General features: G+C 45.9%; 1 protein-coding gene across 1 annotated transcript in view; it reads left to right on the top strand.

The window, feature by feature from the left end:
* Nucleotides 1–22,671, top strand: part of pde4ba (phosphodiesterase 4B, cAMP-specific a) — a 242,088-nt gene that overhangs the window by 800 nt on the left and 218,617 nt on the right. The window lies entirely within an intron of this gene.

Here is a 22,671-nt window from a genome sequence, read left to right as displayed (position 1 = left end):
AAAAGTAGGCATTACCAGCCACTTATGCCTGTTTTGGCCATTTAAGCAAGTTTAGCCAACTAAAACTTACTCCAAACTAAGTTAGGCCAGAGTAAGTGGCCACTTTTGTACGTTCTGAAAAACCCTGCAGTGAATCAAGAGATCAGCGCAGGTAGCCTCCAAATGACAGTGTTGTGATAGGAATGCTAATTTTTTTTAAATCCCAAGCATGAGACTGGACAGGGTGTAGGTGCTTTCAGCCTGATTAAACTGAGTATATTTTTAGTAAAGATAGCTAGATATTAAAGTAGTGGAAAATGTTTGAAGATCTTTTCTTCCCCCCTCCCCACCGCCGGATTAAAACTCTTCCCTGCACCACCCCCCGACCCGCCCGATCAAAACTCTTCCCCCCACCAACCTGTCTCTTGTAGCCCTCAGCGTGGGAAGGTAGCGGCTGGCCTGTGCGGCGGGCCACTCGGCCCGGGATAGGGGCAGCGAGCGTCGGCCCCTCCCACACAGCCTGCATCACACACTCTCAGATTCTGGGGGCTAGGAGCTACTGCGCATGCGCGCACACTCTAGCGCACATGTGCAGAGGTCCCAGCACTGTTTTTAGCGCCGGGACCTGGCTCCGCCCCCAAATTCAGTTGCCACACTAAGCCATCATGGAGGAGAGGCTGGGGAGCGGCCAAACTCAGCCTGAAGATTTTTGGCACTCTTGGAGCTCTACAAAAGCGGCGCACCTCTGGTGAGTGCGCCAGAAATCTGTACTGGCCAAATTTGGGCCCATAGTTTTAGCAATGATGGTTGCTAGGACTACAACAATGTTCCTAATGTCCAACATTGCTAAAGCATTAATGATGGGAAATAAGTCAACAACAACAACTTGTATTATGTAGCACCTTTAATGTAGCAAAATGTCCCAAGGCACTTCACAGATGCGTTAAAAAATGATATTTGACACTGAGCCACAGAAGAAGATATTAGGCCAGGTGTCCAAAAGCTTGGTGAAAGAGGTAGGTTTTTCCAATGATGCACATATCATTAACATTTAATTTGAATACACCCGTCCAAATATGGGTGGGCGAATTCAGCCTGCACTTCTGATGGGAAATCCTGGAAGTGTTGAGAAGAGATTAAGCAAATGGGGGAATGGTTTCTCACTGCATTTCCTGGGCCAGCCCTCTCAGAAATCACCTTAAAGTACAGACCATTGTTTTGACTGGCACCTCTCGAGGCAATGGTGCTGCTGGAGGAACTCACATCATTTTTTGTGACTGCTGTTGGGTTCAGCATGAATATACAATGTTGGTTTGGTGTAGTTGGCAGATTCCTGACCTGTACAGACATTCCCCAGTAATCGGGCAAAGTCTAGTGGCAGAAATTGATTTCAATAATAGTTCAAAAGTAACAATCTATAACCTCATTTTCTGTATGCACAGTTGTTTGTCTATTACTCTGGTGTGGTGGAACCTGCTTACAATATAAACAGGGCACATACCACACACTGACAGCCAAGGGTATTATAGAACCACTACTTCAAGAAATGTTGTAAGATGAATGTAGTATTACTGCTACGAGTACACAGCCTATGCAAAAACATTACTACTCTGTGTTATCTCTTACTGTGAAAACAATAAACTTTGAAATAATTTATGGTTTAGAAACTATGAACAGATATACTTGTAATATATTTTGTTGCTGAAATCTATATTAGCATATGTTTTGACATGCATTTCAATAGAATTCCCTTTGGCAGGTTATTTATATAAGCTCTAAGCAAATCAGAAATATTAGAAAAGTATTTGACAAGTACTCAACTATCCCTGAAGCATAGGAATATCAGCCTGAATTGTTGCTGACATGACTGTTCTTGTACCTACAGAAAGAGCAAGATACTAGAGGGCTGCTGATGTCTGTGGACCGTAGCTCTAGTAGAATCAGTGTTTTTGAGGGAAGGGAAAAATTAAAGAAATCTAGAAAAGAAAATAATACGACATGTGAAGTGTTATTTAGGGTGACAAAATCAAAACACAGGTTATTCCATTGGAATTTCCCAGCTCCTTGGTGTAACCTAAGCAGACAAGGGCAGAAAATCAATTGGGGAGCTGCTCTACCTGCTCCCCACAATCCGCTTCACTTCTGGGATCTTTCAGTGGAAACAGAATAACCTAATTTGAGTAGCTTTATTCAAATTAGAGGCAAATAATATAAGTACACCATAAGTTTTTCCCAATATTTGTGCCCTAGCGACATTGGGCACCAGGAATACTGGTATGTGAGGATGCTCAAATCACAGATTTTATTTGGCCCATGCAGTTATTTCCAGGAGTAAAATAACGTATGCAAAAGTGGGTACATTTATTTTGGTGGTACTCCTCATACCATTAAGACATTTCCTCATTTCTTCAATCTCTCTGCTACTTCCAGCTAAGTGGCTTTGACCTTTGCTTTGACCTGCCACTTCAGGAAGGGACAGCTTCCTTTCCTGCCCCTTTTGTGGAAAGGCTTCCAAGGGTTTTTCCCCACATTCCTGCCTTCAGACATTTTTGCTGGCATTCCCCTTTGCCCATTTTGCCTGTATTTCTTAACTGCTCTTCTGCAGCAAACACAACTTTCGGTACCACAAAATCTCTCCTGCCCTTTAAAAGCTGCTGTATCACTGGATTTTACTCCCTGCCAGGCTTACCAGATCTTACCAATGAATTAGAAAAACATTAAAAGAACCTATTTTGACTTATAAGCCAAAGCCCTTAATAGGCATCCGAGTTATTGATTAACCTTGTTACTATCAGCTTTGCATTGACTGGAAATTTATTTTGTTTTGATTAATCATTAAGCGATGGATGACATACAGTTTGGTCCAAAATGGATTCCACACGTCTCATGCAAACTCTTGAAGGGGGCAACTATCCAAAAGTAAAACCTACCAATCAGCTTCGGTGTTAATGGCTGTCTCTACTGAATTCAACTTTTTCACATTATTGAATTTGGTAATTCTATCCAAGTTAGTTCTTCTAATGATGCCATCAGCACTCACTGTTTCAACAAAAAGATTCAAAACAAATCACCAGATGAAATAGAAATAAGCAAAAGGATGTTAAAGTTAATATGGAGGGGGAGAGGGGAAATTCCTCTGTTATGCGCCTCTGGAGCGGGGGGCGAAAGTGATTTTGACCGGTGGGGTGGGGTGGGGGGGGGGGGGGGCGGCAATCGGCTCCCACAAAATTACGCGGAAGTTAGCCGATGCATAAAAGCAGTAGTGACGCACCCACACTGGTAGCACCCTGGGCCGCTGTGCCTCCAGCAATTACATCATCACCATGGATGGCGACCCTTTATCGCCCTGCAGCGGCCCGTTTCTTCCCTGCGGCAAAAATTGGGCAGTCCCCCGTGAGGCTGCCACGGGCGATGTCCGCGCCAGCCTCATGGATCGTGAACCGGGCAACACACTAATCACAGGGTGAAACTTAGAGCAGAGGTGCGCGGTGATATTTTGTTTTCGCCGACTTACTACTCGGCCTTTTCTCTTCCGATTTTGTGGGGTTCATGCCTGTTAGATATGTGGACTTGTATTTACTCTGTACAGCCACCAAAGGGTTCATCCCCTGGAGTCCCAAGGAATCCCATAATCCCTTGGGAGCACAGGTATTTAAGGGGGCTTCACAGGTTGCAGAGGCACTCTGGCGACCTGCAATAAAAGACTACGGTCACACTTTACTTTGAGCTCACAGTGTTCAGACTGACTCTTTCTCCATACACAAAACTGCCGACGAGATACAGATAGCGAACCCAAAGATGCAGAGAACAGTGGGCATCCTGGAGAAATTTTCGGAGGGAAATGATTGGGAAACATTTGTGGAGCAACTCGACCAATACTTCGTGGCCAATGAGCTAGATGGGGAAGAGAGCGCTGCCAAATGAAGGGCAATCCTCCTCACCATCTGTGGGGCACCAACGTATAGCCTCATGAATATTTTGCTCAATCCAGCAAAACCCACGGGGAAATCGTACGACGATTTGTGCACACTGGGTCCGAGAGCATTTGAACCCGAAGGAAAGCGTTCTGATGGCGAGGTTCCGGTTCGACACCGACAAAAGGTCTGAAGACCAGGAAGTGGTGAGTTATGTCGCCGAGCTATGACGCCTTGCAGGACATTGCGAATTTGAAGGACATTTGGAGCACATGCTCAGAGACTTTTTCGTACTTGGCATTGGCCACGAAACCATACTTCGCAAACTTTTGACTGTAGAGACCCCAACCTTGAGTAAGGCCATAGCGATAGCCCAGTGTTCATTGCCACCAGTGACAAGACAAAGCAAATCTCTCAGCACACAAGTGCTGCTACAAGTCATGTGAACAAAATGATGTTGTTTTCGAATCGTAACGTACAGGGCAGGTCACACATACCTGCAGCTGCACGACCGCAGATGACTCAGAGTCCACCATCAAGGGTGATGATGCAAGGCCATTAATAGCTTGTTGGCGCTGCAGGGGTGATCATCGTTTCCATTAATGCCGACACAACGAGTACGTTTGCAAGGGCTGTGGAACAATGGGACACCTCCAACGAGTGTGCAAGCGAGCTGCTAAGCCTGTTAAACCTGCAAACCATCATGTTGCAGAGGAGGATAGATCCACGGAGGATCACGACGAACCAGCGCCTCAGATAGAGGAGGCAGAGGTACATGGGGTGCACACATTTACCATGAATTGTCTCCCGATAATGCTGAATGTTGATCTAAATGGACTCCCGGCGTCAATGGAGCTGGACACGGGCGCGAGCCAGTCCATCATGGGCAAAAAGATTTTCGAAAGGTTGTGGTGCAACAAGGCCTCAAGGCCAGCCTTAATTCCAGTTCGCATGAAACTAAGAACTTACACGAAAGAACTGATTCCTGTAATCGGCAGTGCTACCGTAAAGGTCTCCTACGATGGAGCGGTGCACAAGCTACCACTCTGGGTGGTACCGAGCGATGGTCCCACACTGCTCGGCAGGAGCTGGCTGGAAAAGATACGCTGGAACTGGGCCGACGTCCGAGCGCTATCGCCCGCTGACAACACTTCGTGTGCCCAGGTTTTAAACAAATTTCTTTCGCTATTCGAACCAGGCATCGGGAAATTCCAAGGAGCAAAAGTGCAGATCCACCTAATTCCGGGGGCGTGACCCATCCATCACCAGGCGAGAGCAGTACCGTACATGATGAGAGAAAGGGTAGAGATCGAGCTAGACCGGCTGCAAAGAGAGGGCATCATTTTACCGATCGAGTTCAGCGAGTGGGCCAGTCGTATTGTCCCAGTCCTCAAGGGAGATGGCACCGTCAGAATCTGTGGCGATTACAAAGTAACTATCAATCGTTTCTCCCTGCAGGACCAATACCCACTACCAAAGGCCGACGACCTCTTTGTACGCTGGCGGGAGAGGAAAGACATTCACGAAGCTGGATCTGACTTCAGCCTACATGACGCAGGAACTGGAGGAATCATCGAAGGCCCTCACCTGCATCATCACACACAAGGGTCTTTTTGTTTATAACAAATGCCTGTTTGGAATCCGATCAGCGACCGCGATATTCCAGAGAAACATGGAAAGTTTACTGAAGTCTGTCCCACACACCGCGCGCGATCTTCAAGGACGACATCTTGGTCACAGGTCGGAACACAGTCGCGCACCTGCAGAACCTTTAGAAGGTTCTTAGTCGACTCAACCGCATGGGGCTCAGATTAAAACGGTCGAAGTGCATTTTCCTGGCGCCTGAAGTAGAGTTCTTGGGAAGGAGGATTGCGATGGACGGCATCAGACCCATCAAGGCGAAGACGGAGGCAATCGAGAACGCACCGAGGCCACAGAACGTGACGGAGCTGCGGTCGTTTCTGAGACTCCTGAACTACTTTGGTAACTTCTTACCGGATCTCAGCACACTGCTAGAACCACTACATGTCTTACAATGAAAAGGGGGTGAATGGGTTTGGGGCAAAAGCCAAGAAAATGCCTTTGTAAAAGCGAGAAAATTGTTACACTCAAATGAATTGCTTGTGTTGTATGATCCATGTAAGCGTTTGGTACCAGCATGTGATGCGTCGTCATATGGCGTCGGGTGTGTATTGCAACAAGCTAATGATTTCGGGAAGCTGCAACCGGTTGCCTATGCATCCAGGAGTCTGCCTAAGGCTGAGAGCCTACAGCATGATTGAAAAAGAAGTGTTAGCCTGTGTCTATGGGGTAAAGAAAATGCATCAATACCTGTTTGGGCTAAAATTCGAATTGGAAACTGACAATAAGCCACTTATATCCCTGTTTTCCGAGAGTAAGGGGATAAATACCAACGCATCGGCCCGCATCCAGAGATGGGCGCTCACGTTGTCCGCATACAACTACACCATCCGCCACAGGCCAGGCACAGAATACTGCACCGATGCTCTCAGTAGGCTGCCATTGCCCACCCCACGGGGGTGGAAATGGCACAGCCCGCAGATCTAGCCATGGTTATGGAAGCATTTGTGAGTGAGCAATCACCCGTCATTGCCCAGCAGATCAAAACCTGGACAAACCAGGACCCCTTATTATCTCTAGTCAAAAGCTGTGTGCTTCATGGAAGCTGGTCCAGTGTCCCAGTGGAAATGCAGGAAGAGATAAAGCTGTTCCAGCGGCGCAAAGATGAAATGTCTATACAGGCAGACTGCCTTCTGTGGGGCAATCAAGTAGTGGTCCCAAGAAGGGCAGAGACACCTTCATCAATGACTTTCACAGTACCCACCCAGGCATCGTAATGATGAAAGCAATAGCCAGATCCCACGTGTGGTGGCCCAGTATCGATGCGGACTTAGAGTCCTGCGTTCACAGATGTAATGCATGCTCGCAGTTAAGCAACGTACCCAGGGAGGCGCCGCTAAGTTTATGGTCTTGGCCCTCCAAACCGTGGTCTAGGGTACACATCGACTATGCAGGACCGTTCTTGGGTAAAATGTTCCTTGTGGTTGTAGACACATACTCCAAATGGATTGAATGTGAGATAATGTCGGCTAGCACGTCCGCTGCCACTACTGAAAGCTTGCAGGCCATGTTTGCCACACACGGCCTACCCGATGTCCTGGTGAGCGACAACGGGCCATGTTTTACCAGTGCTGAGTTCAAAGAATTCATGACCCGTAATGTGATCAAACATGTCACATCTGCCCCGTTAAACTAGCGTCCAATGGTCAGGCAGAGAAGCAGTGCAAACCATCAAGCAAGGCATGAAGAGGGTAACTGAAGGCTCACTGCAGACTCACCTATCCCAAGTCCTGCTTACTGCATGAGACCCCACTCACTCACTGGGATCCCACCTGCTGAACTGCTCACAAAAAGAGCACTTAAGACAAGGCTCTCGTTAGTTCACCCTGATCTACATGAACAGATAGAGAGCAGGTGGCTTCAACGAAGTGCATACCATGATAGCGCAAATGTGTCACACGAGATTGAACTCAATGATCCTGTATTTGTATTAAATTATGGACAAGGTCCCAAGTGGCATCCCGGCACTGTCGTGGCCAAAGAGGGAATCAGGGAGTTTCGGGTCAAACTTTCAAATGGACTCATTCACCGGAAACACTTGGACCAAATCAAACTCAGATTCACAGACTATCCTGAGCAACCCACCTTGGACCCTACTTTTTTAAATCCCCCAACATACACATCAATGGCAACCGGCACCACGCTTGACCATGAAGCAGAATCCATCATCACAGCAGCCCTGCAGGGCCCAACACACCAGGCAGCCCAGCAAGGCCAGCTGCACAGCAGCCCAGCGAGGGCCCAATAAATGATTCAACAACACCAGCTTTCACGTCGAGACGATCAACCTGGGCAAGAAGGGCCCCAGATCGACTCACATTGTAAATAGTTGCACTATTGACTTTGGCGGGGGAGTGTTGTTATATATGTGGACAGCCACCAGAGGGCTCATCCCCTGGAGTTCCCAAGGGATCCCATAATCCCTTGGGAGCACAGCTATTTATGGAGGCTTCACAGGTTGGAGAGACACTCTGGAGACCTGCAATAAAAGACTACGGTCACACTTTACTTTGAGCTCACAATTTTCAGTCCGACTCTTTCTCCATACACAACAGTGCCGAAATCGGCCATGGCACCACGCATCCCCAGAGGCCGAGTGGAAGCCCATCAAAAAGCCGAGGAGAGCTCCGATGTCCACTCGGGTAGCGCCCCCGATCCCGCCCCAAAAGGAAGTGGAGTGCGCGAAATTGTGCTCCACTTCCTGTCAGGGGCGGTAAGCCCAATTTCACTTCCGGCCTCGAAAAGGTTATCACCCCCAACTGGAGTGACACACAATTTCGGCTCCATGATCTTTCAAAATGGTAATAGTCACTCAGTGACGAGCTTGATCATACCACAAAACTATTTTTTGAATATGAAATTTTCAATATGTAACATTACAACACATGGAGATTAAGCAGAATGCTCATATAATGTCTCCAAGGTTGTAATTTCTTAGCATTGGCTAATATGTGGTGCTTGTGGTTTAACAGAGATCATGGCATTGTGATCGGAATCTTCCAGCAGACTGCTGCTGAACTTCTGGTGAGAGTGTGCCAGAATGGCTGCAGATTTGCAGGGTCGTTATATCCAATGTTATAACGTACTTGCTCGGTAGGAATGAGCTTGTGTATATGCATCAAGATTTGGAATAATGGCCTAGAGTTTCCATTACTTTACCAGTGCAATTTGTCCAAATTGGGCAAACCAGTGTAAAAGATCGAAAATTTTAAGTGCAATTTATGTCCAGCGTAAATCTTGTTTCCACGATCTTTTATGCTGTTTTTTAAAAATATCGCACAGAAAACCGGCCCTGTCCACAAAACTGGCTGCTGGCCCAGACTGAATGAAGCACCTTGGTGCGTTTCCACTGATTGATCCATTTTTGCAGCTGTTCGAGGAGGCTCTTCAAATTGAACTCGTTTTTAGGCGCAAAGGCACTAGTCGGCATATTTTGAAAGTTTTTAAATATTAGAAAATTTAGTTTTCTCAGAAACTGACTACTGTACACCAATGAAATTAGTAAATGGTTCTGTATAGTTTTTTTCAGTTATTTTCACTGATTTAAAATCAGGTTACTCACAGGTGGTGCACTGGACACTTATTAAAAATGCTAATTTTTTCCGATAAACTAATTTTCAGCTGTCTTAATAAAATTGCACCAGATTACCACTCTTAAATACACCAAGGAATATTTTTTAATGCTAGGAGAAAAAAAACAATTACATTCTATTATGCTGCCCAATTGCACTGGTTCATGGAAGGTTTTACGTTCAGCAATATGTAAATGAGTTTGAGTAGAGATTTGAACCATAACATCATTTCAGAAAATCCGTGCAATTTCAAGCCAATTTGCACCCAGATTGTTGACTGCGCCTAAAGGGGAAACTTTACCCCAAAATCTCTTAGCTCCACTGTGACATTTATTTCAAAGAAAATTCAAAGAGACAAGTTTTACTTTCAACAGAATAAACCTTGTGATATTTATATGCAGGACAGAGAGTATATGTCACTAGCATTAATATGTTGTAGAAGTTCTTTCATGATTGTTAAACACCCATGATAACAACACAGAGTAAATGATGCCGGCAGTTCTCTGTCACTGGTATAATGTACAGGATCACAGGCCATCCCTCAGATCGAGGATGACTTGCTTCCACTCCAAAAAGGGATGAGTTCATAGGTGTATCGATGAAGGACCTAATATTCCAAGTCCTGAACTACATGTTGAAGAGTGGAAGGTGCCTGTGCATGGATTTTTTTAACGTGTGGTGGCCGTTGCACACCAGCCACCACACAGGCTTGACAGAGTGGCAAGGATTAACCAAGATGATTGGAGACCAGCTCTGCTGCATGGACCTAGTGCGCACACATATTGCAGTGTGGGCTAGCCCCTGCTGCCCCTGGGCCCTCACCTCTTCTGGGCCCCGTAACTCACACCTCTCCTAGGCCCCGATCATGTCGCTCTATAATCTTTTGCCGCTCCTTCGCCCAGACCTCGCCGCTCCTGCTGTACTTGCCCACGGTCCAATCAGCGAATAGACCTGAATGTACAGGATACACACTGGGGAGCCATTTACTCAGCAGGAAGACCCAACAACATTACAATATTTTACATACTTTCAGGTTATACAGTATGTTCAAACTGATTTGAAGAAAAATGTTTTGTTTAGACCTGAATTTAAGACTGAAAGTAAAGCAGACTTACAGAGGATCAAGATGATGTGGTGTAAAGCAGCCATGTTATCATAGAAAGTGGGGGAGAAATTGGGCACCGTCGCACCTGTTATTTAGGCCTCCTAACAGTCGAAAATGGTGTCCGAGACGTGTGCTCACTTCCGATGGGAAGCGTGCCGGATGCCACCTTGGTAAAGAGGTTTGTGTGCGCGCACCTGACGACTGCTGGCAGCATGCAGAGCAGACAGTTTATGACGTCGATCAGTGTGCAATGCTGATTTGATGCCAGTGCTGCCATTTTCAAATGCCATACTCCAGCCTACACCCTCTCTTAACCTCACATAGCTGAACATGATGTTAAACCGCATGAAGGACTCCCCCACCAGCGCTACGTAAAGTACTTACAGGTTAATTGCAGGATTCATTCTGCTGGCTGCTGGTGCAATTACCTGCATTTTTGGAGCTTTCCTATAGTTGTCTAAAGTTTCAATAGTCTACAGAATGTGATCTGGCTGGTGCTGAAATACTTTTTTGTTGGTTTTGAAGCTTGTGTTGAAACCAGTTCCTTCCAGACATGGGTGGCCTGGTAGGCCTTCCTCTTGGAATTGAGCATGACTGGGAGAATGGACTGAGGCCATGCAGAATAAGACAAGCTGCTAGATGAGTAGATAAGGGAGGAGAAGGAGGGGGAGTAGGGCTCACAGCAGGAAACCATATCCACTGAGGGTCTTTAAGGAACAATTCTCTGACCTCAACGTCAGTGAGGACCAATGCTTGAGACCTCTTTGCTTCACTTAGAAAGGTCATGACTGAAATCTTCCAACTGCTACAGCTACAACTGCAAATTCAAAGCAGGGCAAGGAACGCGTTGCCTGTGGCTGTCAAGGTAACTGTAGCCCTTATTTTTTATGTATCTGGCTCCTTCCTGGCTGCTGCTGGAGATATAAGCAACATCTCACAGTTTGGAGTAACTGCTGCATAAGGGAGGTCACTGAAGCTCTCTATACACAGAGAGATAGCTTCATCTCATTCCCTCTTGCTAGAGACAAACAGATAGAGTGAGCACAGGGGTTTGCACAGATTGCAGTCTTCTCCATGGTGCAGGGTACCATTGACTGTATGCACATTGCCTTGTGTGCGGCTCAAGTCAGCCCGGCAATTTTTCTGAACCTAAAGGGATTCCACTCCCTCAATGTGCAGCAATACCAGTAACCTCAACCACGCTTTCCCAAGAGTCCCATGGTCCTTCACTTTCCTCCACCACTGACCATCGCATCATCCTCTTTCTGACAAAACAAGAATAAAAACCACTAGAAACTACACATTCCAGTCCAAATTTATAAATTCAATCAGAACATAATGCACACAAAAATAAACTAATCACCCCTGTGCATTCCCTTAGTGTCTCTTCTGTGTACCTGTGCCTCTCCTAGTGCTTCTACCAAGTGCTTTCCCAGTAGCTTCAGCATGGGTGGTGGAAGGCTGTTGATCATAGAATCATAGAAATTTATAGCACGGAAGGAGGCCATTTCAGCCCATCGTGTCTGCGCCGGCCAACCAAGAGCTATCCAGCCTAATCCCATTTTCCAGCTGTTGGTCCATAGCATTGTGGGTTACGGCATTTTAAGTGCACATCCAAGTATCTTTTAAATGTGGTAAGTGTTTCTGCCTCTACCACCCTTTCAGACAGTGAGTTCCAGACCCCCACTACCCTCTGGGTGAAGAAATTTCCCCTCATATCTCCTCTAAACCTCCGCCCAATTACTTTAAATCTATGCCCCCTGGTTGTTGACCCCTCTGCTAAGGGAAACAGGTCCTTTCTATCCACTTTATCCAGGTCCCTCATCATTTTATACACCTCAATCAGGTCTCCCCTTAGCCTCCTCTGTTCCAAAGAAAACAGACCCAGCATCTTCAATCTTCCTCATAGCCAAAATTCTCCAGTCCAGGCAACATTCTTGTAAATCTCCTCTGCACCCTTTCCAGTGCAATCACATCTTTCCTTTAATGTAGTGACCAGAACTGCACGCAGTACTCCAGCTGTGGCCTAAACAGTGTTTTATACAGTTCAAGCATAACCTCCTTGCTCTTGTATTCCATGCCTCGACTTATGAAGGCAAGTATTCGATATGCCTTCTGATATGTCCTTACTATACAGTATAAATGCACACGTGGCCCATTCTTGAGAGAAGGTCAATCTGTGACCAGTTACCTTTATTACCAAGACCTCAAGTGATAAAGGTGGATGGAACTTCCCCTTTTATACCTGAAAGTCCAGGTTAGGAGTATCTCCCACAAGTTCATCCCTTGTGGTCAATGTTCTCAAGGTGTACAACTTAGGTCAGCTTATACATGGGTTACAATGATAGTTGAATACATGACATCACCTCCCCCGCAAAGTCTTATTGGGATCACAGGTTAAGTCTATCTGGTGGTTTACACTCCCTTGTAGAGCGCCTGAGTTGGGGCTCCGGTTGTTGGCCGCTGGCCTGAGTGTCTGCTGTTTGCGGTGTCTCAGGCCTGTCCGGACTGCCCACAGTGACTAGGCTCTCCTCCACTTGGTTCTGGTGTTCAGTCACCTGTGGTGGAGTAAACTCTATGTCATGTTCTTCCTCTGCTTCTTCTATGGGGTTGCTGAACCTCCTTTTAGTTTGATCCACGTGTTTGCAGCAGATTTGCCCATAGGAAAGTTTAACTCCCAAAACCCTATTCCCTTCTTTTGCAATCACAGTGCCTGCAAACTATTAAGGACAAAAACAGGGTCATTGACATCAATACATCGCGCCCTCGCATTCCTGTCATGGTAGTCACATTGTGACTGAAGCCTGCGCTCAACAATTTCTTTCATAGTCGGGTGTATAAGGGATAACCTGGTTTTGAGCGTCCTTTTCATTAGCAGCTCTGCAGGTGGAACCCCTGTGAGCGAGTGTGGTCGGGATCTATTGGCCAACAGGAGGCGTGATAAGTGGCTTTGTAGGGAACCCCCTTGGATTCTGAGCATTCCCTGTTTGATTATCTGCACTACTCGTTCCGCCTGGCCGTTTGAGGCCGGCTTGAACGGTGCCGTTCTGACATGGTTGATTCCATTGCCTGCCATGAAGTCCTGGAATTCAGTGCTTGTGAAGCACGGGTCATTGTCACTGTCCAAGACATCTGGTAGACCATGGGCGGCGAACATTGCCCGTAGACTTTCTACCATGGCAAAGGATGTGCTTGAATTTAAAATGGCACACTCAATCCATTTGGAGTAGGCGTCCACTACAACCAAAAACATTTTTCCCATGAAAGGACCTGCGTAGTCCACATGGATGCGTGACCATGGCTTGGCGAGCCAGGACCAGGGGCTAAGGGGGGCTTCCCTGGGTACGTTGCCCAGCTGAGCACACGTGTTGCACCTGCGAACACAAAGTTCTAGGTCTGCATCTATCCCTGGCCACCAAACGTGTGACCTGGCAATTGCCTTCATCATGACAATGCCCGGGTGCTCATTGTGAAGTTCTCTGATAAACACCTCTCTGTCCATCTGGGGCATGACTACTCGGTTTCCCCACAGTAGGCAATCGGCCTGAATCGAGAGTTCATCCTTGCGCCTATGAAACGGTTTAAATTCTTCAGGGCATGCCCCGTACGTGGCTGCCCAGTCCCCATTCAGGACACATTTCTTAACTAAAGACAGTAGCGGGTCTTTATTTGTCCAAACTTTAATCTGACGGGCTGTCACAGGTGAGCCTTCGCTTTTGAAAGCTTCAATAGCCATGACCATCTCAGCATCATGCTCAGTTGCCCCCTCAGTGGTGGCTAGTGGAAGCCTGCTGAGTGCATCGGCGCAGTTTTCAGTGCCCAGTCTGTGCCGAATTGTGTAGTCATAGGCGGCTAACGTAAGTGCCCACCTCTGTATGCGGTCCGATGCAATTGCATTTATGGCCTTGTTGTCGGCCAAAAGGGACGTTAGGGGTTTGTGATCTGTCTCCAGCTCAAACTTCCTGCCAAACAGATACTGGTGCATTTTTTTTACTGCATATACACATGCTAGCGCTTCCTTTTCTACCATCTTTCTGCCTGGGACAGACTTCTGGAGGCATAAGCTACCGGCTGTAACTGACCATTGGCATTCACATGCTACAACACTCACCCGACCCCATCGGACGACGCATCGCACGTTAAAACAAGTTTCTTATACGGGTCATATAACGTTAACAGCTTATTGGAGCATAACAAATTGCGTGCTCTATCAAAAGCTCCTTCCTGGCTGTCCCCAGACCCAATCGTGACCTTTGCATAGGAGCACGTGTAGCGGCTCTAACAGCATGCTCAATTTGGGAAGAAAGTTGCCAAAATAGTTCAGGAGCCCCAGGAACGAACGCAGCTCCATCGTGTTACGGGGTCTGGGTGCTCTCTGGATCGCTTCCATTTTGGATGCAGTGGGTCTGATCCCGTCTGCTGCTACCCTCCTCCCCAGGAATTCTACCTCTGGAGCTAAGAAGATGCACTTCGCCTTTTTCAGTCGCAGCCCTACCCGGTCCAGTCTGCGTAGCACCTCCTCCAGGTTTTTGAGGTGTTCTTCAGTATCGCGACCCGTGATGAGGATGTCGTCTTGAAAAACCACCGTCCTTGGAATCGACTTGAGGAGGCTTTCCATATTTTGCTGAACGATCGCAGCGGCCGAATGAATCCCGAATGGACATCTGTTATACTCAAACAACCCCCTGTGTGTCGTGATGGTGGTCAGCTTCTTCGACTCACTCACCTGCTCCTGGGTCATGTAAGCTGAGGTCAGGTCCAATTTTGAAAAAGATTTGCTACGGGATAGCGTCGCAAAGAGGTCCTCCACTCTCGGTAGCGGGTACTGGTCTTGGAGTGACACCCGATTGATGGTGGTCTTGTAATCGCCACATATCCTGACTGACCCATCCGCCTTGATCACCGGCATGATCGGGCTCGCCCAGTCACTGAATTCGACTGGCGAGATGATGCCATCCCTCAGCAGGCGGTCCAATTCGCATTCTATCTTTTCCCGCATCACGCACGGCACCGCTCTGGCCTTGTGGTGTACTGGCCTGGTGTCTGGGTTTATGTGGATCACTATCTGGGCCCCCATGAAAGTGTCAATGTCGGGTTGAAATAATGAGTCAAATTTGTCCAGGATCTGTGAGCATGATACACACTCCACAGAAGAAATTGCATTGACATCGCCTCATTTCCAGTTCATGACAGCAAGCCAACTCCTCCCCAGTAGTGCGGAACTGTCCCCCGGGACAATCCAGAGTGGCAACCTGTTCTCCGAATCTTTGTGGGTCACGACTACCGTGGCGCTGCCTAGCACCGGAATGATCTCCTTTGTATATGTCCGTAGCTGTGCGTCAATCAGCAATAATTTTGGCCTCCTGGCCTTGGACACCCACAACCTTTTGAACTGTTTGATACTCATCAGGGACTGGCTGGCCCCCGTGTCTAGCTCCATTAATACTGGGATGCCATTGAGGAGCACTTTCATCATTATCGGTGGCGTTCTGGTATATGAACTGTATACGTGCTCCACATGAACTCGCTGAACTTCAGCTTCCAGCGATTTTCCCCAGTATTCATTTGGCCTCGTAGGGCTTACATCGGGCCCGTCCTCCTCGTACCTCAACCTGGCTGCAGGCTTCCTGCACATACACGCCAAGTGACCGCTGACGTTGCAGTTTCTGCAGGTATATTGCTGATACCTGCAAGCTCTGGCTGGGTGTTTGCCTCCACACCTCCAGCATGAGCTGGAGGCCCCGTTCTGGAAACAAAAGGTCCATTACCAGTCAATCGTCTCTGACTGTCTCTGTAACTGTCCTTGAGCGCACCATTAACAGGTGTTGATGGCTCCATTACTGGCCGCATTGTCCATTGCGATGGCATGAATCGCCATTCAGCTAGCCATTGTCTCTGTTGAATTCCCCCTTTGGGTTCGACTACATGTTGGGGCATGTCCGATTGCCCTTGTCTGCCTAGAAAACTGTGTGCCGCATTAACAATGTTGACTCCCTGGTCGTTTGCCGCATTTGAGCCAAGATTTTTGTTATACATCATTCTGGTCTCTTCCTCCCCTGAGATAAATGTCTTGGCTATCAGAGCCGCCGCTTCCAATGTCAAGTCTTTGGTCTCAATCAGTTTCCTGAAAACCCCAGTGTGCCCGATGCCCTCAATAAAAAAGTCTCACAGCATCTCCGCTCTGCATGCATCTGTGAACTTACATAGGCTTGCCAGTCGCCGGAGATCTGCCACGAAGTCTGGAATGCTTTGCCCTTCTCGCCGCCGGTGCATATAAAACCGGTGTCTCGCCATGTGCATGCTGCTCGCCAGTTTAAGGTGTTCCCCGATCAACTTACTGAGCTCTTCGAACGTCTTGTCTGCCGGCTTCTCTGGCGCAAGAGGGTCCTTCATCAGGGAGTATGTTCTGGATCCACAAACCGTCAGGAGATGAGCCCTGCGTTTGTCGGACGAATTCTGTCCCAACCATTTCTTAGTGACAAAACTTTTCTGTAGTCTCTCAATAAAGTCGTCCAACACCATCACCAACACAGTACCTCTCTTCTGTGCTGCTAATGGTCATGCTCGCGTGGTTTAAATCCCAGTTTCTCGTCGCCAATGATATGTCCTTACTATACAGTATAAATGCACACAAGGCCCATACTTGAGAGAAGGTCACTCTGTGACCAATTACCTTTATTACCAAGACCTCAAGTGATGAAGGTAGGTGGAGCTTCCCCTTTTATACCTGAAAGTCCAGGTTAGGAGTGTCTCCCACAAGTTCGCCCCTTGTGATCAATGTTCTCAAGGTGTACAACTTAGGTCAACTTATACATGGGTTACAATGATAGTTGTATACATGACACCTTCTTAACCACCTTATCTACTTGGCCTGCTACTTTCAGGGATCTGTGGACCTGCACTCCAAGGTCCCTTTTTTCCTCTACCTTCTCAGTGGCGTACCATTTAGTGGGCCCAAAATTGCCCAGGAGGTGCTCCGTTTTTTTTGGAGCCACTTAATTTTTCTGGAGTATCTTAAAAATCCCCATTTTGCACATTCAATTTGCGCCAGTGTAAGTGAGTTAGTTAGGACTTTTTTAGTTTAGTTTCGTATTGTTCAAAAAGGGGCGTTACCCGCCCCGACACCCGTTTTGGCCATTTAAGCCACTTTGGACAGCTAATAGTTGCTCCAAACTAACTTAGGCCAGCAAATGTGGCCAATTGTGGCCGCACAGAAAACCCTTGCGGAGAGTTAAGAAATATGCGTAGGTAGCCAGAGATGGGGGCGGGGGCGGGGGACGGGGAAGGGATGCGGAGAGGACCTTGCAAAGCACTAAACACCTTCACAACAACATTCAAGAAGCAAAAAACATAATAAATAAAAAATAAAAATTTAAGTCCTACCTTCCTACCTCAGCCCAGAAAGTCAGCGGGCCGGCCGGTGCAAGAGGCCACTCAGCCAGGGATAGGTGCGGGCAGGACAACCGGGCGGGAGAGCACAGGGAACTGGCCACAGGCTTGCAGAACACACATACAGGTAGGGTGAGCTGGGCTCGCACAACACACAGGCTACAGGAATCAGCGGGCCGGTCCACCGTTGCGAGAGGCCACTCGGCCCGGGATAGGGGCGAGACGCATCGGGTCCCACGCTGCAGCACACATTATCATCATCATGGGAGGAGCTACTGCGCATGCGCGAACGCTCTAATGTGCATGCGGACAGCTGCCGGCACTCTTGCACAGGGTCCTAGCTCCGCCCCCCCAATGGAATCGCCACACCGCGCCAAGCCCCGGGAGAGTCAACAGGGCGCCAGAATCCGGGACATCTTTTTGGCGCCGTTTTGAGCCTAGGAAGTCGGCGCATCTCACGTGAGTGCGCCAAAAAAACGGATGGGCCAAATTTGGGCCCAATGTGTATTCCCTTGCTTGGTAGACAAATGCATTATCTCACACTTATCCAGATTGAATTCCATTTGCCACTGTTCTGTCCACATGACCAGTACATTGATATCTTTCTGCAGTTTGCAGCTTTCTTCTTCATTATCAACCACTATTTTAGTGTCATCTGCAAACTTCTTAATCATACCCCAACATTTAAGTTCAAGTCATTGTTATATACCACAAAAAGCATGGGACCCAACATTGAGGCCTGCGGAGCCCCACTGGATACAGCCTTCCAGTTACAAAACACCCATCAACCATTACCCTTTGCTTCCTGTCTCTGAGCCAATTTTGGATCCAATTTGCCAGTTTGCCCTGGATACCATGGGCTATTACTTTCATGACCAGTCTGTCATGTGGGACCTTATCAAAAACTTTGCTAAAATCTATATGCACTACATCAGACGCACTGCCCTCATCGACCCTCCTGGTTATCTCCTTGAAAAATTTAATCAAGTTAGTCAGACACGACCTCCCCTTGACAAATCCATCTGACTCTCCTTGATTAATCCATGTCTTTCCAAATGAAGATTTATCCAGTCCATCAGGATTTTTTCCAATAATTTTCCCACCACTGAGGTTATGCTGACTGGCTTGTAATTACTCGGTCTATCCCTTACTCCCTTTTTAAACAAAGGTACAACATTAGCAGTCCTCCAGTCCTCTGGCACCGCACCTGTAGCCAGAGAGGATTGGAAAATTGTGGTAAGAGCCTCTGCTATTTCCTCTTTTGCTTCTCTTAACAGTCTGAGATACATTTCATCTGGGCTTGGGAATTTATCCACTTTCAGAGCTCACTATGTTTATCTCACCTAATATTTCACAATCCTCCCTCATTGCAAAGTCTGCATTGCCCCTCTCTTTTGTGAAAATGGATGCAAAATATTCATTAAGAATCATACCCACGTCTTCCTCCTCCACACACAGATTTCCTTTATGGTCACTAATAGGCTCCACTCTTTCTCTAGTTATCCTCTTGTTCTTAATGTATTTATAAAACATCTTTGGGTTTTCCCTGATTTTACTTGCCAACATTCTTTCATGCTCTCTCTTCGCTTTCCTGATATCTTTTTTAATTGCACCCCTGCACTTCTTGTACTCCTCTCGACTTTCTGCAGTGCTGCGTTCCCGGTATCTATCATAAGCTTCCCTTTTTTTCTTTATTTTACCCTGTATGTCCCTTGACATCCAGAGGGCTCTGGATTTGTTAGCCCCACCCTTTTTTTTTAAGGGAATATACTTGGTCTGTACCCTCAGGATCTCCTCCTTGAATGCCTCCCACTACTCTGACACTGATTTACCATCAAGTAGCCGTTTCCAGTCTACTTTGGCCAAATCCCATCTTAGCTCAGCAAAATTGGCTTTACCCCAATTGAGAAGTTTTATTCCTGGTCCCCCTTTGTCCTTTTCCATAACTATCCTAAATCTTACTGAATTATGATCACTAGCACCAAAATGCTCTCCCACTGATACCCCTTCCACCTGCCCCTCTTCATTCCCCAAAACCAAGTCCAGAACTGCCCCCTCCCTTGTTGGGCTTGTTACATACTGACTAAAGACATTCTTCTGAATGCATTTTAGGAATTCTACACCCTCTGTACCATTCACACTACCTCTTTCCCCAGTTAATATTAGGCTAGTTGAAATCATCCACTATTATCGATCTAGTCTCCAGTTTGTCGTTTTGGTCTCCTGTTCTTTGGTGGCAGGGTAGTGCTTGGGGAAATATTTGTTACTCTATTTGGGATCTTCTCTAATGTGTTTTTAAAGGAAAGGTTAGCATAAAAATTTGATCTGTGAGAGTGCTGCATTTGGTCCACATACAGAACAAAAATAGTTAAATAAAATATGTGTCATAGGCAGAATAATGTTTTGTTTGGTATAAATTCTGTTTTCCTTGGGTGCTGATAAAACCTAAACCTTTTGACTGCTTGCAGGTCCAAAGAAAATGCAATCTCCTGTGCCAATTGGTTTAATAGGTTTGAGCTCCTACACAGTGATCCTGAGGAGTAGCCCTATTGCAGTAATAGCTTTATTACTGTAATATTAACTACTAAAAAAAGCATTTCATAACCAATTTTTATTACTTTTTTAACTAATTTTAGTTCTTCTAATACTTAATCTAACCATATGTCTGTTAACTTTACAATTAACTTTAAAACTTTACATTCCTTCTTTCTTCTTCCGACTGGGTCCCATTATTCATTTTGGTTGGAGCAATTTTTAAAATACTGCATTTTGATTGGTTATAACTGCTGTTAAGGCTATTTTTCCAGCCAAGGGAAAGCCTAGGATAAAAGAATTAACCAGGTTAATCATCAAAGTGAAAAAACACTGCTGAACAAGTATGCTCATGCACCCCCCACAGGCCGACGTCACCTGAATTAGTAAACTTGCCCATAATGCTGGAAAGGGATCATTCCTTAAATGGCAGCTGTAATATTGAGCATTGTGTGAATCATTGCCCTGCTGTAGGCGTAGTAGAACATACCAGTCAGTATTTTATTCAATCTGAGTTACTGTTGCAGTTTCATGTTACAGTAATTGTCACGGCTGAGGTGTTCCTTGTTCCTGTCAGCTGCTATTGACATTCCTTGATTTAAGGTTCCATCACAGCAACTTTACGTCATCAAAGTAGGAAAATCTAGCTCTGTGTTTTTTTCCCTTTGTTTCCTGGTTATGGACACAGATGGGAGCACTTTCCTGTATCCTGTTCTCTTGGCGAAACACAAAAAACTGCTAATGAAAAATAACTTTTCTACCTGTAAGACTTTCAGTCTATCCTTATGCCATCTGGAAATTACTAAACATAGATTTACTTTACAGCATGTCTGAGACCAACAATTATTTGCTATTAAGTAAATATAATAAATGCTTTGAGGAGTATATTTCCAGCAAAATAAAGATAATTGGCATAAATTGGGGTCTTTTAGATTAGGAAAAGAGGAAAAGTAACATTTCCCTTCATATCCGGTGTTTTGTCCTCTGTGTCTGCCTGTCTGAGTCAATGTTAGCAGATTTTTCCTGTTTTGTCAGTTTTGAGGAAGTTAGAGTAGGTCAGAGAGCCGCCTGAAATGTGATTTGTTAATAAAATTACAAAAACAGTGCAACGATTAAGAACAAAGTGAATTCAAAAGTTGCAGTTTAAGGAAGAAATCCAATGCACCAGCAACATATCTCATAATACAGAAACTCCAAATATTAATGTCCAGTAGAAAAAGAAGTACTTAATGACATGGTGGTCCAATAACTTAGCTCTCTGTTCTTTCACTGTGGAACCTGGGTTTGAGTCTAGTCCAGGCTGATGGGATGATCGTCTTTCTCATGAAATCTTGTTCTAATGGATGCATTCCACAGCACAATACAGCCCACAAATTGGCACTACATTGGTCATCTCTTTCAAAAAGACAACATAATACGGCAAATAAAAATTTCACGCTAGTAGAAAGTTTTCTTTTGAGGTTAGATTAGGTTACATTGTTAGGGCAGAGTGGAGGAAGCTTCACTCTGCTTACAGCCTATGGCTCCACCTGACCGGCAAGAGCTTAATATTGGTATTGGATGGGGGAAAGACAGCTTCATTCCTAAACAGAGGAATAACTTTATGCTGATGAGCATAGAAATGTACTAAAAATATAAAGTTAAAAATATGTATTTAATATGTGCATTAACAATGCAAATACCAGGTATTAGAGATCAAGCAGAATAAAATGGTACGTGACCTGACTTTTGGGTGAAAGCAGGATTCAAAAGTTTGGTTTAGTTGAAGAAAATATTTGAACTGTTGAACCGGCTTCATTGCGATGCATTTCCAGGGCAGGCTCAGTTTCTGGAACAGCTTATTCTAAAAGTTCCTTTTCTTCAACTTCGATATTAGCAGTTGGGAGTATTCCTGTTACAGAAGATATGACCGCTATTACAATGTGATTCTTTTTTGAGGATGGGGAAGCATTTTGATTTATTTTTAATTGACTGAATTTTTAACACAGCTAGAGATAGTGGGACAGATTTTGTGGTGGATATAATGGCGTACTCTGAGCATACGTCATCATACCACCTTTGAAATTGTCCACGAGTTTGGGAATTCCACAGGCGCTAAATCTTGAACTTGCGATCTCTCAAGTTATGACTTGACAGATGATCCGTATCGACGGGGAAATACTCATTGCTGACGCAAAGTTAGGCTATTTGCTCACCAACTGCATAGCAATTCTGGACGAAAATGTTACGGTTAGTGAAAGCAGGCACAAGAGCCTACCTCACTGCACAAGGAACCTTTTGTTCTTTTGCAGGTTAAGCCGCGTTAATGGTGAGAATAAATCAGAGTTTGCATCCAGCAGGGTGGTTCAGCAATAGCTAAAATGTTTAATGAGTGTTTTTTTTTATTTATCAAAAGTTTTTTTCATTTCAGACAGGCAGTAATATAATTTGATATCTTGAATAAATACAGTACAATTTACTGTAATGCCATTTAATTAATGAAAAGAAAAATCTAATATCAATTTGCATCAGTGAGCGAAAGAGAGAGCGGGTAATTTTG

The sequence above is a fragment of the Pristiophorus japonicus genome, chromosome 8, assembly GCF_044704955.1.
Source record: "Pristiophorus japonicus isolate sPriJap1 chromosome 8, sPriJap1.hap1, whole genome shotgun sequence".
In the NCBI taxonomy this organism is placed as follows: Eukaryota; Metazoa; Chordata; class Chondrichthyes; family Pristiophoridae; genus Pristiophorus; species Pristiophorus japonicus.
This window is presented reverse-complemented; position numbering and strand designations above follow the sequence as displayed.